The following is a 16,780-nucleotide window of genomic DNA, read 5'->3' as shown; positions in this document are numbered from 1 at the left end:
TACTGATGTTAATAATCCACAAAGTAATATTTTGCTCCTGTCCTCAGCATTACCTCTGTGCATTTATGTTTCACAGAGTGTGAAAGTAGGGTTTTGCACCTTTATACAATATGCATGTGTGCTTGGGCCCAGAGGTGGAGAAGTGGCCATCTCCCAGGGTGAGTGGCTAGGTGAGGAATTCTCCAAGGTGAAAATGGGGAGGGCATGTCATTGGGAGCCAGGGAGGGTGCTTGTGACTTGTCAATGCTGTGACTTGTTTGCAAAAAATATTGAGGATGAAATTGCTTGCATCCACTGGAAACTTGACCCCTCTGTTACTGCAGATGACTCTCAAGGGGTATGCAGAGCACAGTCTAGCCCTGTTGTCTATTGCCCAAGAGGCCACTGAAGAGGTGACCTGATTTTGGGGGAAGAGGCCAATCTGGTCTCTCAGGAGTGCAGTGCAGCTGTTTCTGCCACTGAGGCAGCAGCAGTGGACAAGGAATTCTCTGGAGGCCAGATCTTCTGCTCTTATGGATCCAGCTGCCTAAGATGGTTGTCACACCTAGCCTCATGGTTGGGACAGTCCTGCACTTTAGAATGCCAGACTACCCATTCAGCCCCCTCACCCTCAGTATGTAACCAGCATTACAAATACCAAATGGGGAAAAGCTTTTACAGCTCTACAACTCCAGTGTATGAACTCTGTCATATGAGACTCTGTGTATGAACTCTGTGCAATGTATTTTGTTTTTAACCTCTTTTATGTATTTTATCTTTTGTAATCTCTTTGGCTAAACCAATAAATAATACTTGCATTTGTATCTGAAAGAAACAGATCTGAGATCCGGCATTTTATTTCCCATAACCATTTATTTCGTATTGTAATGAACATAATGAAAACTTAAGTATTTTTTATTGAAACATTGCAGGGTTCTTTGTAGTTATAATACACAATTCCCACACAACTGTCATGGAAATTCTACTCAATATCAATCCAGAGAAGATCCCAATGTATAGTTAGCAGAGTAAAAACTTAAACACGTTTTAGGATTCCCCCCAAAATAGACCGGAGGCAATTAATATTTCATCCAGCAGAGTTTTACTGCTACTGAAGGCAAATGAACACAATGGTCACATATACAATGCATTCAGGATTGGCACTGTCCACAAGAAATCCAGTTGCAGCAGACTTCACATAAACTTACAATAACTTACAATAAGTCTAAACCTTAACACTATATACGGAACTCCACACCAGAAGGAAGAGATATAGAAAGAGAAATGAAACCCGGGCTCCTTCTGGCCTCTTAATATGACCTTAAAAAAGAGATAACAGAACCAGTTCAAGCCAGCAGTACTAAGCTTCTCTGAAGGAGTTACCTAAACATCATGACCCTTCTGCTTGTTTCTTTCATACAGAGAAGTTTCCAGAGCCCCCTTGAATTAATCAGAATAGGGAAGATGTCTGCAGGCAGAGGGCCTTCTCGGTAGTGGTGCCTGCCCTGTGGAACGCCCTCCCATCATATGTCAAGGCAATAAGCAACTATCTTACTTTTCAAAGACATCAGAAGGCCTCCCTGTTTAGGGAAGTTTTTAATGTTTAATGCTGTATTGTGTTTTAATATTCAGTTGGGAGCTGCCCAGAGTGGCTGGGGAAGCCCAGCCAGATGGGCGGAGTATAAAAATATTATATTATTATTATTATACACCAGATCAATATTTTCTGCACCAAGAAATGCAAACTGACAGTTCTGAATCCTTTTTTCTCTGCCCCTTGCTTCGCTTTACTGCCACCAAAAGCAAAAAAGTAAGAACCAGAGATCCTGAGTCCTGGATTTCACCACTAGGCCTCTAATTCCCTCTCATTGCCATGAATTTTGGAATACACAAGGAGGGGTCTACACTGTCTCATTTACCCTTCATATTCAAGCTAGTGTGAGATTCGTGAAGCATTATAACAGCTTTTTTGGATAACTAAAAGGAGAAAGCTCCCCGTTCCAGTTACAGCTCTTCCATTTTTCCCGAGTGCACAAAAATCTGTTGTTCCACAACCTTGGAAAGTGAAATCGTGCTCCTCAAAGAGAGCTAGGGAAAAAAGAAAACAAATGTTGACATTAGTCCTTTACCCAGGGAATAGGAGAGGATGCCTGTGATGCTAAAAAGGGAATTTTACTAAGTTAGTATTAAAATGTGCATATTTAAGAAATCTGAAAAATATCATAATTTCACTGGAACATGAATATACATGAATTCTGATGCACTATAAATCCTTGCAGTAATGGTCTGAGTTAGCCAGATACCGGTCATTGTCACAAAATTTAAGGAAATGTATTACAATCCCCTGAGCCCTGAATTGGCCCTGAGTGCTCACTGGAAGGACAGATCCTGAAGCTGAGGCTCCAATACTTTGGCCGCCTCATGAGAAGAGAAGACTCCCTGGAAAAAACCCTGATGTTGGGAAAGATGAAGGGCACAAGGAGAAGGGGGTGCCAGAGGACTAGATGGTTGGACAGTGTTCTTGAAGCTACTAACATGAGTCTGACCAAACTGTGGGAGGCAGTGGAAGACAGGAGTGTCTGGTGTGCTCTGGTCCATGGGGTCACGAAGAGTTGGACATGACTAAACGACTAAAGAACAAAATTACAATCCTTTTACATAATATGTTTTTTCAGGAAGAGGAATAAATTTTGTCCTGGACTACATTCCAGTGGTGGAGAGATCCAGATGCAACTGGGGTGAAGCCATGAATGCACTTTTTACTTTTGTTCAGAAGGGTATTTTATATACACATCTCACTCTGAATCCTTCTTCTGGACAAGCTAGTGGCATTATGAGTGTTAAAGGATACAGTGTAGGCAGGCAAAACACTAAGGGATGGTGCACAGTGGGGCCAGTGAAAGATGTGGTCCCTCTCATTTTTCCAGCAACATGCAAGGGAAAGGGAAAGGGTGGGAGGGAGAATAGGAGAACAGGAGGGAGTCTGCATGAACCATCTGATGACTAGGCCCTTTCCCCATCTGAGTAGCAATGTTACCTCTAGAAAGAGATCCTTTAAAAACAACACACTGGGTCTCATTCTCAAGGCAGTTGATGGTCTTCTCACTTTTACACTTTTTCTTTCCTTTGGAGAAGCAGGCTGGGCACTGCAAACCATTTTCAGCCAGCATGTTGCGGTCAGGAACTGCCTAAATCAAATGTATACTGAGGCTGTTAATGGTTTTGTCTGTTTTTGTATCTCTGTGTTATATTATTGTAACCCACCCTAGGCCCTTATAGTTTTGGTGGGGTAGCTGCACATACTCATGGATGAAATATAATCTGGACACAGTCTGGGTTCAGGACTGAGCATGGGACAAAGTCACCATTGGTCTCTGAGATGAATTATCTTTCCCAAAATTCGGGTGGGGGGAGTGTGAACTTTCTTTTCCTTCTTGATCTCTCTGAAGGTTTTCATGCCATTGGTTATGGTGTAGCCTCTTTGAAATTATAGGATCTTAGAACCCTATTTTTGTACAGAGATTATGTCTCTCTTCTGCTCTTCAGCAATAACCTGTGAGTTTTAGTGAACCGCCCTAAGACTACCGGGTATAAGGTTAGTGTTAGGCAACCCATCCCTTCTCAGGCAGAGCTGTGGTTGCCCAGTAGGTCCCTCTTTTTCACAGTTTCTCCTCATGCCTGCCTCCCCATCCTGCCTGACCTTGAGAGTCCCTAATAGTCTTGAGCTGCTCACCCCATTTGAATGAGGCACAGGTCCTCTGAATACTGCTGATTGACTAAGGATCCAGGCCTTGGCCAAATCCAGTGCACAGCCTTAACATGTTAAGGATTCTAAAATGATGCAGAAACTTACGGCTGAGAGTTGCATTGTTACACAGTTCCGTCTTGCAGCAGTGCTTCTTCATCTGAAAGAATTTACCATCGCCTGCAGTGAAGCTGTAATTGCCTGAGGAACAGAATCTGGGTGACGAGCATTTATTCGCAAGTTGCACTTGGGGTTTCACTATGAAAAATTTTTTGAAAGAAATACCCAGTTTGGGGGTGGGGGCGGGAAATATGCAGGTCTATTGTTACTCAGGCACATTCGTTGCAATGGTTCCATTTTTTTTTGTATTGTCTGTATTGTCTGAATGAGGACCTTTTCAAACTAACAATATACAAAGTGTTATTAAATTTGTCAGTCTAAAGTGATGGGCTGTTCCTTTTTTATTAATTAAAATATGTATACACCACTATATCATAGAAAGAAAAATATCAAAATGTTTTCCAGCTTTAATGCATAAAGCAAACAATAAAAACTGTATTAAAAGTAAAGAAACTGATATCAATGTATACTTAATGGCTAGTATGGGCCAGAGATTTTGGGAATAACATACAACTTACAGCGTGGGAGAAGTTATCGGACTGGGATTTAAAATTTACAGCATGTAACATGCTGAAAGAAAATTATTTGAAAATGATGTAAATAGCAGTAAATTAGCAAAAATGTACAAAACTGGGTCAATTGTATGTTAGAAATGTGGTGGACATGTAAGATAGTATTGGAGGTTCGGGAAATGATTTATTATGAGTTAAAAAATGTTTAAAATAACTTTTTTATTTAAAACCCCCCCAAAGCTTTTCTTTTAGGAATCCTAGGTGCCGAAATCCCAAGGGAACAGAGATGACTAATTATGTATGCGACCACGGCTGCACGAATGCTATTGGCCCAGAAATGGAAAGAAGATGAACTCCCTACTAGAGGAGAATGGCAGATTAAGTTGAGGGATTATGCTGAATTGACAAAAATGACTAGAAGAATCAGAAAACAGGAAGACTGGAATTTTAATAAGGAATGGGGAAAATTTATAATGTATCTTAAAAACCATTGTAAACAGTCAAAACTTTTAGAAGGGTAAGCAGGGATTTCTCATTAATGCAAATCAAAGTGTCCAAGCTTGGAGAACAGCACCCAGATCCAGCCACTGATTGTGATCAGGTGATGTTAGGTTCCCCATTTTCATTTACAAACCATTGCTTACTTCAGGATTGGGAAGCTGTGATCCTCCAGATGTTGTTGGACTACATCTCCCATCATCCCTGACTGGTGGCTAGGCTAGCTGAAGCTGATGGGAGTTCTAATTCATCTATAGTTGAAGTGCTACAGCTTCCTCAACTCACTTTTTTCATGGGTGAGTTGTCCTAGCATAGACTTCTATATGCTAGTAGAACCCTTAAAGTTCAACAATCTTAACCTGGATCTAATCCAATAGCAAAAGACAAAAAGGCAGGAAAATCTTACTTATATTTGTACGCAGAACACTGGCAACACAGGAACCTCTTTTCCAGTCACAAGTTGTTTTAAGATAGCCATCGTATGTCATTCCAGTATTGTTATAAGCATATCTGCAGTCCAGAGGTAATACTGAAGACAGAAGCAAAAGTTTACTTCATGGATTATTATGATAACTAACATTATTATTAGTTGGTTTTGCGGTTTGCTTAATGAGACTAAGAGGAGGCGGTGATAGTAAATTAAAACTTTTAACTTAAAAGGGGTTCAATTTTAAAAGCATTTTAATAGAATGAAATGAAATGAAATGAATAAACATTCATTAATTAAAACTCTCGAAGTCATCATTCAGAACACTGGCTGAATTATTTCCAAGAGGTGGGGAGGTGAACCCTCCCTTTCCATGGCCCACTTTTCCTCCCATCCAGACTCTCACTTAAATACATTTTATTCCCACTGTTTGGTTACAAGCTTAGATCTGGGTACAATTAAACTAAGACTCTCAGTGGCTACAAATCATGATGGCTATGTACTACCTCCAATAGCAAAAGTAACATATTTCCTCTTTCAGTTGCTGGAACCCACGGTAAGGCAGAGTGCTGCTGTGCTGAGGTCCTGATTGTGAGCTTCCCATAGTCATTGGGTTGGCCAGTGTGAGGACAGGATCCTGGACTAGGGATGAACCAATAAATCAATGTCACTTGCTCTTAATTTCTATTTTTTCCAATTTATTTATTTATCTGCAGTCACTTCCTCCCAGAAGCTCAAGGCTGTGTGCATAGTTCTCCCCTCCCCATTTTATCCTCAGAAGATTCCTGTAAAGTAGGTTAAGCCAAGGTATAGTGACTGGTCTAGGATCCCCCAGTGAGCTTCGTGGCTGAGTGGGGATTCAAACCCTGGCCTCCTGGATCCTTGTCTAACACTCTAATCACAACAGCACACGGGCTCTTTTAAATTCAGCTTCTCAGATTTCCACAACCAACAAGTAGTAATAGGTAATCCAGAATCCTCTGGATCCTCACCAGTGGGTTACTGTGGGTTAAGTGGGTTAATGTGATCTGTTCCAAGATAATTAAATGTTTCCCATCTTACCTGCAGAAAGTGGGGCCAAGAGGAGGCATGTGCTCAGAAGTGCCTTCATCCTTCTAGAAAGATTAAGAGACTCAGAACAGAGATGGATGCAGGTAGAGGCTTACCTGGAGGAATTTATAGGCCATGGACTCATGGCGCAGGCAACACTTGGGAACAAATAGTTCAGTGAGGTCCGGGAATGGGTGTTGTTTGTTCACCACAAAGATAAAGAGGAACATACTGAAATTCAAAGCTCAGTGTAGGAATTGTCTATGATCTCATTAGTTGTTGATAGACACTTCTCAGATTTCTTTTTTGATATAAATAATTTACAATTTAAATGTAAATGGTGAAGACACTCAAGAAAGCAATTTAGAGCTTTTGGTCGTTTGGTGATGACTCTCCTAAGCCACATTGCTTTGAATTTACCCCAGCTAGTTATTTATACCCGCTTGAAATCCCATCTACCATTTTCAAAGGATAAGAAGAACCCTGGGTGTGCTCTTTTTTGCTCTTCAAAATATGGCAACTCTAACAGGAGGCATTGATGGCCACCAATTTAGATGACTTAAAAAGAGGATTAGAGAAATTCACGCAGGGCAAAGTTGCCCACAAAGGCTATGTTCTACCTCTACTGTCAAAGGAAGTTTGCCTCTGAATACTTGGTACCTGCGAATTGCTGATGGACAGAATATTGTCGCAGTCGCAGTCAAGTCCAGCTTTCAGGCTTCCCACAGGGATCTGTTGAGATGCTGGACTTGAGGGGTGATTGCCCTGATCCAGCATGTTCCCCTTATGTTTAACTGTTGAGGGACAGAGCAATACCCTCATTTCCCACCACCCAAGGTACATTTTAGCCACACACAGCACAGAAGGCACAGAGGACATTCTGCACTAAGCTGTCTATCTTGGGGTGTCCTTCTCTTTGCGTCATGATTTATGTTAGGACTACTTGTTATTGTTGTTTAATTGTTTAGTCGTGTCCAACTCTTTGTGACCCCATGGACCAGAGCACACCAGGCACTCCTGTCTTCCACTGCCTCCTGCAGTTTGGTCAAACTCATGCTGCTAGCTTCGAGAACACTATCCAACCATCTTGTCCTTTGTCGTCCCCTTCTCCTTGTGCCCTTCCTCTTTCCCAACATCAGGGTCTTTTCCAGGGAGTCTTCTCTTCTCATGAGGTGGCCAAAGTATTGGAGTCTCAGCTTCAGGATATATCCTTCCAGTGAGCACTCAGGGCTGATTTCCTTAAGAATGGATAGGTTTGATCTTCTTGCAGTCCATGGGACTCTCAAGAATCTCCTCCAGCACCATAATTCAAAAGCATTAATTCTTCGACAATCAGCCTTCTTTATGGTCCAGCTCTGGCTTTGGGAAGAAGGGGGTAGTACTTAGGACGCTGTCAGAATCCTCACACCTTCTGCCAGAAGCCTTACAAATGCCTCCTTTTGCTGCTTCTTTCAGACCAGAAAGAAGGGGCTTGCCCAACCATTGCACTGTTCCCACACCTCTGCATTGTTTAGCCTAGGCAGTAGTCTAAACCAAATGTGCAAAGAAAAACTATATACTCAGTTAAGCCCTCATAATGCCAGAGTGATCAAAAGCCAAGGAAGAACGAACCAGCAGGTGACCTATGGAAGAAGAAGGAGCTGACTTGGACAGATTTATGGGCCAAGGAAATGTTCCAACTAGGAAGGACTGTTCCATTGAGGAGCAGAAAATTATGGAAATAGAGAGTGCATGCTTTCCCAGAAATCCTATATTTCCATATTGTAACACAAAGCTCTTCTTTCATATTGGATGCAATCTTTTTAAGGAACTCTGTGGGAGTCAGCCAGGTGTCTCTTCCAGTCTAGCCACACCTACATTGTCAGTGAACAGGTACTTTAAATGAATGTGTACTCACTGATGGTTGCCACATCTCTTTGAGGATCAGAAATTGGTGTTAAAATACACTAGCTTAGACTAAGTCAGATTTGTTGTTTTCTGTGTATGTATTTTCCCAAATGTTCCCTAATTCTTAAGTGACCTTCTTCTATGATCTTTTATTCCTAGATGGTAACAGGGTTCTTACTTCACAGTTGTTGTTGTTGTTATTAATATTATTATTATTATTAAATAAATATGTATTCTGTACTTTTTGTGCTTATTTGGATACAGTGTTGATTCAAACCAGAACATCAGCTCTCTTTGTGCATTCTGGGTGATATATTTTGCTAGAGACATTGGGCAACAGTTTCTGCTTTCTGGGTCACCCAGATGTCCTTTGTACCCACAGGTGTCTCCTGGACCTGAAGGGAAGAATGGCTAGCAAGAGTGGTGACATCCTAATATTCTGGGAGTTTGGCCTTTTGTTGAACAGAAATCAGAAGCCAACAAGAGAACAAGCTCTTAGAATGATGGGTCCTTTTCATAAGCTACAGGAATGAAAAGTTTGTAGATAACATCTCCTCTTATGACCTATCTTCAGTGATCTGCCTTCCGAACAGCTTTCATCTGCATTTTAAACAAAGAAACATTCCTCTCTTCCCCATATTTCTATTTCCCCTCTCCTTCCTTCCTTCCTCCTTTCCTTTCCTTTTTCTCTTATTACCCCCTTTCTTTTCTCCTCTCTTTCCTACTTTTATGCTGTTCTCTCTTTTATAGACCCTAACATCATCACCATTACCATCATTTCTGCTATTATTTCTATTTAAATATACCTCTTTCTACTCATTTCCTTTGTATAGGTGTGTCTTTCGTATTTTCTGATACTAACAGTATTCAGCTATCTCCAAATCTTAGAATTTAAGATATCTCAACCACATGATAATATGAAAGCATTGGTCTGAGCTTTTACAATAAAATAAAATGAAAAAATAAAATAAAATAAGGCTTAATGTGCTGCCAGTGGTGGTGAGGGAAATCTCAACCTGATGCCAGTAACCAGATTGAGAAGTGGAGAAGTGGACATCTCCCAGGGTGAGAGGCTGGGTGAGGTATTCTCCAAGGTGAAAATGGGGAGGGCATGTCATTGGGAGCCAGGCAGGGTACTTGTGACTTGTCAATGCTGTGACTTGTTTGCAAAAAATATTGAGGATGAAATTGCTTGCATCGACTGGGAACTTGACCCCTCTGTTACTGCAGATGAATCTCAAGGGGTGTGCAGAGAACTGTCTAGCCCTGTTGTGTTCAATGAGTTTTAGTTGGTCAAAAGAAACAAAGATCATCAGGCTGAAGGCAAAACAAAATGACCACTTCAGTTTCTCTCTATCTTTTGTGGTTGGCTGTCTTAACTGTATTTTGTTCTGAAGTTGTTCTATGGTTTTTTGGACCTCAATAAAGATATATATAGATAGATAGATAGATGATAGATAGATACATAGATATAGATATAGATATAGATATAGATATAGATATAGATGATATAGATGATATAGATGATATAGATATAGATGATATAGATATAGATATAGATATAGATAGAGATAGAGATAGAGATAGAGATAGATATAGAGATAGATATAGATATAGATATAGATATAGATATAGATATAGATATAGATGATATAGATGATATAGATGATATAGATATAGATGATATAGATGATATAGATATAGATATAGATATAGATATAGATATAGATATAGATATAGATATAGATATAGATATAGATATAGATATAGATATAGAAATAGAAATAGATATAGATATAATCTCCACAGGAAACAAGGAATGGAGGAGACTAGTAGCACCTCCTAATTCTCCAAGAGCCCACTGAAGAGGTGAACTGATTTGGGAGGGGAGGTGTAAATCTGGTCTCTAAGGAGTGCAGCTGTTGCTGCCACTGTGGCAGCAGCAATGGGCAAGGAATTCCTTACAGGCCAGATCTGCTGCCCCTATAATGATCTCTGGCAGGCATGCAGCCTGATAAGCGGCAAGGACTCTCTGTCAGTTTTATGTAAGTTTGTTTACAAGAAAAACACATCCAGAGTATGGTGTGCCACAGACAAAGCACAGCCTCTTTCTTCTCCTTCTCTCTCGCTCTGCCAGTGAAGTCTGGAGCCTGCCTCCCCCAGTTCGTCTCTGGGCATACTGCTAAACCTTTGCACTGAAATGTCAGGAATGCCAGCCATCTTTAATGGCTGCCTGCCTGGCCCCCTCCTTCTGATCCTTCATTCCATAGCGTGGTGATCTAGTTGCAGAGAGAAGCCTGTACCATGCTCTCTAATGAGGAGAGTGCGCATCCTGGCCAGCTCATCCAGTAAGTCCCCATTAAGCCCGGCTCGATACAATGCCACGAGGGGCTTCTCCCCCCACTCCAGCTGTTGCCACCACATATTGAACTCCACCCAAAATTGCCTCACTATTCTACTCCCCAGCCTCAAATTAAGCAATTGCCTGGAAGCGGCAGTCTGCCTCTGGGGGTCTTGGAACATCGTATCCATGAACGCCAAAATCCCGCCTTTCTTCTCCTTCCCTTCCATTGCTCTTAAAGCTTCTCCAGTCTCCTCATTCAGGGACTGAATGGCTGGCCTGTCTCTTCCCCAGAGAGATGCGGGTGGCGCTGTGGTCTAAACCACTGAGCCTCTTGGGCTTGTCGATCACGGGGTGAGCTCCCGTTGTACTGTCCCAGCTCCTGCCAACCTAGCAGTTCAAAAGCACACCAGTGCAAGTAGATAAATAGGTACTGCTGTGGTGGGAAGGTAAACGGCATTTCCATGTGCTCTGGTTTCCGTCACAGTGTCCCGTTGCACCACAAGCGGTTTAGTCATGCTGGCCACATGAACCAGAAAGCTATCTGTGGAGAAGCACTGACTCCCATGGCCTGAAAGCGAGATGAGCACCACAACCCCATAGTTGCTTAATCGTCCAGGGGTCCTTTACCTTTTTTACCTTTCTTCCCCAGAAGACACTGCCTCAGACTCTGGCTTATCTGATGGTTGCCTGGCTTCCAACACTTCCTCTATTCCTCTTGAGAACAAGCAGATAGTTCGCTGGGAAGGAGGGGTGGGCTGTCCTCTGTAAACTCAAACAGACAGCTCGCATCTGCAGAGTTAGCCCTTTGCTAGCTCAGCTCAATTTCTGAGGCTGACTCTCATGCTGTTCTCTGGGGAGCCATGTTCCTGACAGCCCCTATGGATCCAGCCACCTAAGATGGTCACCACACCTTGCCTCATGGGTGGGACAATCCTGCACCTTGATATGCCAAACTACACATTCAGCACCCTCACTATGTAACCTGCATCACAAACACCAAATGGGGAAAAGCATTTACAGCTCTGTGACTCCAGTGTCTGACGTCTGTCATAGTTGAAGGATGCTATTGCTGGATTCCCTATATAGAAAAAGTTTGCCTACATGGAGATAAGGTTCCTAAATATTTACCCAACTACTTGCTGGTTTGTCCCATCTATGAGGACTTAAGAGAAGTTTTGTTCAAATATTTAAACCTCCCAAATGAGAGATGGAATGGGTATATGATACACTTTTTATTAAGGGACAAGTGCCCATACACCTCTGAAAAAGTGGTCTGTTCTGCCTTTACAGTGACGATTATAAGGAGAAAAAATAATTCTGCTTTTATCCTGTTTTATGTATTTTTGATTTTGTAATTGCTTCAGCTAAACCAATAAATAGTAATTGCATTTGTATCTGAATCAGAACTAAGAATCAAAATTTTCTTTCCCATAACCATTTATTTTGTTTTGTAATGATCATAATGAAAACTTAACTATTTGTTAATGATACACTACAGGGTTCTTTGTAGTTAGAATCTACAATCCCCACATTTTGACCCATTTTTCTGTGCCCCTTGCTTCCCTTTACCTCCACCAAAAGCAAAAAAGAAAGATCCACAGATCCTAAGTCCTCAATTTCACCACTAGGCTTCCAATTCCCCCTCATTGCCATGGATTTTGCACTACACAAGGAGGAGGTCCACACTGTCCTTTTTACCCTTCATGTTCAGGCTGGCGTGAGATTCCTGAAGCAGTATTACATCTTTTTTGGGTAATAAAAAGGCCAAATTCCCCAGATCCAAGTCTTCTTCTGTTTTCCGGGATGGCACAAAAATCTGTTGTTCCACAACCTTGGAACGTGAAACGGTGGAGCCTAGCAAAAGCTGAGGGAAAAGAAAACAAATATTGACTAAGTCCTTTAACTAGGGACCTTCACCCTGTGACAGTGAATGAGAATTTTAATTAGTTTTAAAATGTGTATATTTAAAAAATCTGAAAAATATCATACTTTCATTGGAACATGAATATACAAAATTTTCAACATCAGACATTAAGGTAAAAAAATAACTCATATGTAATTCTGAATTGCCATCATACCCAAAGGAGTCTCAAGACACAAAGATTATTAGTAAACAGGTTATATTTATAAAATATAATGAAATAAGAGGATTTGAAAACAGGCCTAATTAACAAGATTAACCTAATAAAATTCTTGTGTGCATGTCAGTTGCAAAAAAGAAAAAAGAAACAAGGAGAGGAATTCTATCCCTACCATCTCCTGGGCATCTTAAAAGCCACATGCTGTGGCCACACAGCAAGATTTGAAAACAATACTCCCTTCACTGGTGTGGGAGCCTTGAGTGTTTGAACCTGGCATGAGTCAACAGCCACACACAAAAAAAAGCTGGCGGTGCACTCCATTGTCTCTCAGGATGGCTGGATGCCAACTGAGCCTTCCTCATTGCCCCACTGTGATCTAAGCATCCAGTGAATCCTCCTTTTATTTTACGAGTTTCATGTTAAACCCATCTAACATGAAGTAGGTGAAAAGGGGGGGCTGCAAAAGCCAATTAGGAACTCCTCTCAGAATTCTTACTCAGCCCTTAGAAGAGAAATTTGCAAAGCCCAGGCTATAAAGGGCAGGAGAAGGATAAGAAGAAAGAATGTAGGGCAGAAGCAGCTCGAAGGGCCTTGATTCTGCCTCTTCCTTTATGGGGCAAATCAACCCATATTCCCTTCCCCCGTTCATTCCAAATACCCTCTTCTTTTCAGAAAGGAGGGATTTGGCAAATTTGTCTTGTCTCCAAACAGCATTATTCCTCAAAACTATGTTGAGCGGGAGGTATCCATCTAAGGCTGGATCTAGACACATCAAAAGTGTGATTCAGTTAAATGCATTGCAAACTTCATACAAGCAAATGCGATTGACGAAAGACGGGATTCCATCACGCCATCTGGTGTCACAGTGTTATAACGAATATAAAGTGCTATATCTTTACTAATGTAGCTAAATCATGACATCAGCAAAATGATGTATTCTTGTGGAACTGAGTATATCCTCCCTCTCTTTGTCCACCTAAATACATTCTGGGGTTTTCCCCAATTCTGTGGAGCAGATTTTGGGAAGATACAGAACACATACAGGCAGAAGAGAGTGGAAATCCTGTTGCACAACTGTAAATCCTTGCACTAATGGCTGAGTTAGCCAGACACTGCTCATTGTCACAGAATTTAAGGAAACTTATTACATGCCTTTTACATAATGTGCTTTTTGAGCAAGAGGGACACATTTTGTCCTGAACTGCAACCCAATGGTGGAGAGATCCAGAAGCAACTGGGGTGAAGCAATGAATGCACTTTTTACTTTTGTTCAGAAGGGTGTTTTATATACACATCTCACTCTGAATCCTCCTTCTGGACAAGCGAGGCATTATGAGAGTTAAGGGACACAGTCCAGGTAGGCAAAACATTAAGGATGGTTGCAGAGTGGGGCCAGTGAGAGATGTGATCCCTCTCACATTTTTAGTAATATGGAAGGGAAAGGGAAGACGGGGGGAGGGAGAATAGGAGAACAGGAGGGAGTTTGCATGACCCAGCCAATGACTAGGCCCTTCCCCCCTGTCTGAGTAGCAATGTTACCTATATGAAGAGCTCCTTTAAAAACCACACACTGGGTCTCATTCCCAAGGCAGTTGATGGTCTTCTCACTTTTACACTCTGTGGTTCCTTCGGAGAAGCAGGCTGGGCACTTCAGGCCATTTTCAGCCAGCATGTTGCGATCAGGAACTGCCAAAATAAAAAGTATAGTGAGCATGTTAATGGTTTTATTTGTTTTTGTACCTGTATGTTATATTATTGTAATTCACCCAAGGGCTTTACAGTTTTGGTGAGGCACCTGCAAGTATTATTGGATGAAAAGATTATCTAGACCCTGTCTGGGTTTAAGATTGACACTGGGACAGATTCAGGAGAGGCCTGGTTGGAAAGGGAACCCATCCCTTCTCAGGCAGAGATGTAGCTGCCCAGTAGGTCCCTCTTTTTCACAGTTTCTCCTCATGCCTGCTTCTTCGTCCTGCCTGCCTCTCCACCCCTTGAGAGGCCCTAATAGTGCTGAGCTGCTCAACTCATATAGCCATTTTGGGCTGTCTCACCCCTTTTGAATGAGGCCCAGGTCCTCTGAGTACTGCTGACTGACTACGTATCCAGCCTTGGCCAAATCCAATGCAAAATCCTAACATGTTGTGAATTTTAAAAATATACAGAAACTTACGGCTGAGAGTTGCATTGTTACACAGTTCAGTGTTGCAGCAGTGCTTCTTCATCTCAAAGAATTTACCATCCCCTGCAGTGAAGCTGTAATTGCCTGAGAAACAATTGTTGGATGACGTGCATTTATTCAAAAGTTGCACTCGGAGTTCTACTATGAAAAAGAAATTGAAAGAAATATCTAGATCTGGGGAAAATATTCAGGACTTTTGCTCCTAAGGCACATTCATTGTAATGGTTCCAATTTTCTTTGATGCCTGAATCAGGACCTTTTCAAACTAACAATATGGAACGTATTATTAAATTTGGCAATCTAAAGTGAGGTGCTGTTTGTTTGTTTGTTTGTTTGTTTGTTTGTTTGTTTGTTTAAATGCGTGTGCACTGCTATAACATAAAAGGAAAAAATATCAAAATGATTTTCAGTAATAATACATAAGAGATACAATAAAAACAACATTAAAAGTAAATAGATAGATATCAATTAACCAGTGTGGTGTTGAATGGTCTCTTTAAATTTGAAGGTTCATTATTGTTCCACAAGATGTATGTTTCTTTAAGGGCCAGAGCAAATAACGTGACCTAGTTTTACAGCTGTGAAGCAGCTTTCTCACTACCTTGGTGGATGGGTCATGCTTATTGATATATTATAATTAATGTAAAAGGAGTTTTTGTTATTAAAACCTAGCAAAAGTTATATTTGTGCTCCTTGTAATGTGTGGTCTCCCCAGCATGCTTTCTGCAGCGCAACTAATCTGCAAATAGCCAACATGTGGAAAGATCTATTCTTAATGATCTGCATAACCCTGGTGGAACAGAATAGTTTTCTGCAGAGATTTATGAGTTCAGCTCTCTGCCACAAGCAGTAGTCTCTTGCCTCCTTAATCCATAGGACCAACCTCTGTTTTTATGTTTGCAATTAATTTGTATAATGCTTTAAATTTGGAATGTATGCAGAACTTCATTTCACATCAAATTTCAAGCACGAGGACTCATGCCTTCTCCTATACATCTGAAAATACATCTGACATACACTGCACTCTCTCTGCTAGTCGATCATAACAGTTTGCAGGTTTGGGGCATGTTTCACTGAACTCCTGTTGTTGAACACAAGACACTTGGCAAGACACTTGCATTGCACCAACCTTACTGCCCACTTGCCCCTCTCCCTCCAAGAATGTAGCAGTGATGTTGGAACAGATGGTCAAGTGAGCACCGCCATCTCACCCAGGATTGCCCCAAGGCATTTTGGCACCTCAGACAAACCAGAAATGGCACCCATGTCCTCCAGGGTAGAAGGGGTGGGTTAATCAGGAACAAGGAAGAAGAAGAAGAAGAAGAAGAAGAAGAAGAAGAAGAAGAAGAAGAAGAAGAAGAAGGGGAGTAGTAGTAGTAGTAGTAGTAGTAGTAGTAGTTTGGATTTGATATCCCACTTTATCACTATCCGAAGGAGTCTCAAAGTGGTTTACATTCTCCTTTCCCTTCCTTCCCCACAACAAACACTCTGTGAGGTGAGTGGGGCTGAGAAGTGTGGCTGGCCCAAGGTCACCCAGCAGCTGCATGTGGAGGAGCAGAGACGCGAACCTGGTTCACCAGATTACGAGTCTACCACTCTTAACCACTACACCACACTGGCAAGGGGATCACATCAATAGGGATTTCTGGTTGAAAGTAATCAAGTTCTCCAACTTGGAGATAAGCACGCAGATTCATCCACTGGTTGTGATCAGGTGATTTTAGATTAATAATAATAATAATAATAATAATAATAATAATAATAATATCTTTATTGTCATTGCCCCCTCTCGGTTCCCCATTTTCATATGCAAGGCATTGCTTACTTCAGGATTGGGAAGCTATGATCCTCCAGATGTTGTTGGACTACATGTCCCATTAGCCCTGACTGGTGGCCAGGCTAGCTGAGGCTGATGGGAGTTCTAATTCATCTATAGCTGAAGTGCGACAGCTTCCTCA

The 16,780-nt window shown here is 41.5% G+C and overlaps 1 long non-coding RNA gene across 1 annotated transcript; it reads right to left on the bottom strand.

Annotated features, from left to right (window-relative positions):
* Positions 1-832: 832 nt before the first annotated feature.
* On the bottom strand, positions 833-3,980 carry LOC310769190. Its single transcript, XR_014551505.1, has 3 exons — positions 3,833-3,980; positions 3,017-3,163; positions 833-2,067 (listed from the first exon to the last, which is right to left on the bottom strand). It is a non-coding gene; the product is annotated as an uncharacterized lncRNA (long non-coding RNA).
* Positions 3,981-16,780: the final 12,800 nt, after the last annotated feature.

This window comes from Podarcis filfolensis (assembly GCF_964270895.1).
Source record: "Podarcis filfolensis genome assembly, chromosome: 8".
NCBI lineage: Eukaryota > Metazoa > Chordata > Lepidosauria > Squamata > Lacertidae > Podarcis > Podarcis filfolensis.
Note: the sequence above shows the minus strand (reverse complement) of the source record. Positions and strands in the feature narration are given on the sequence as shown.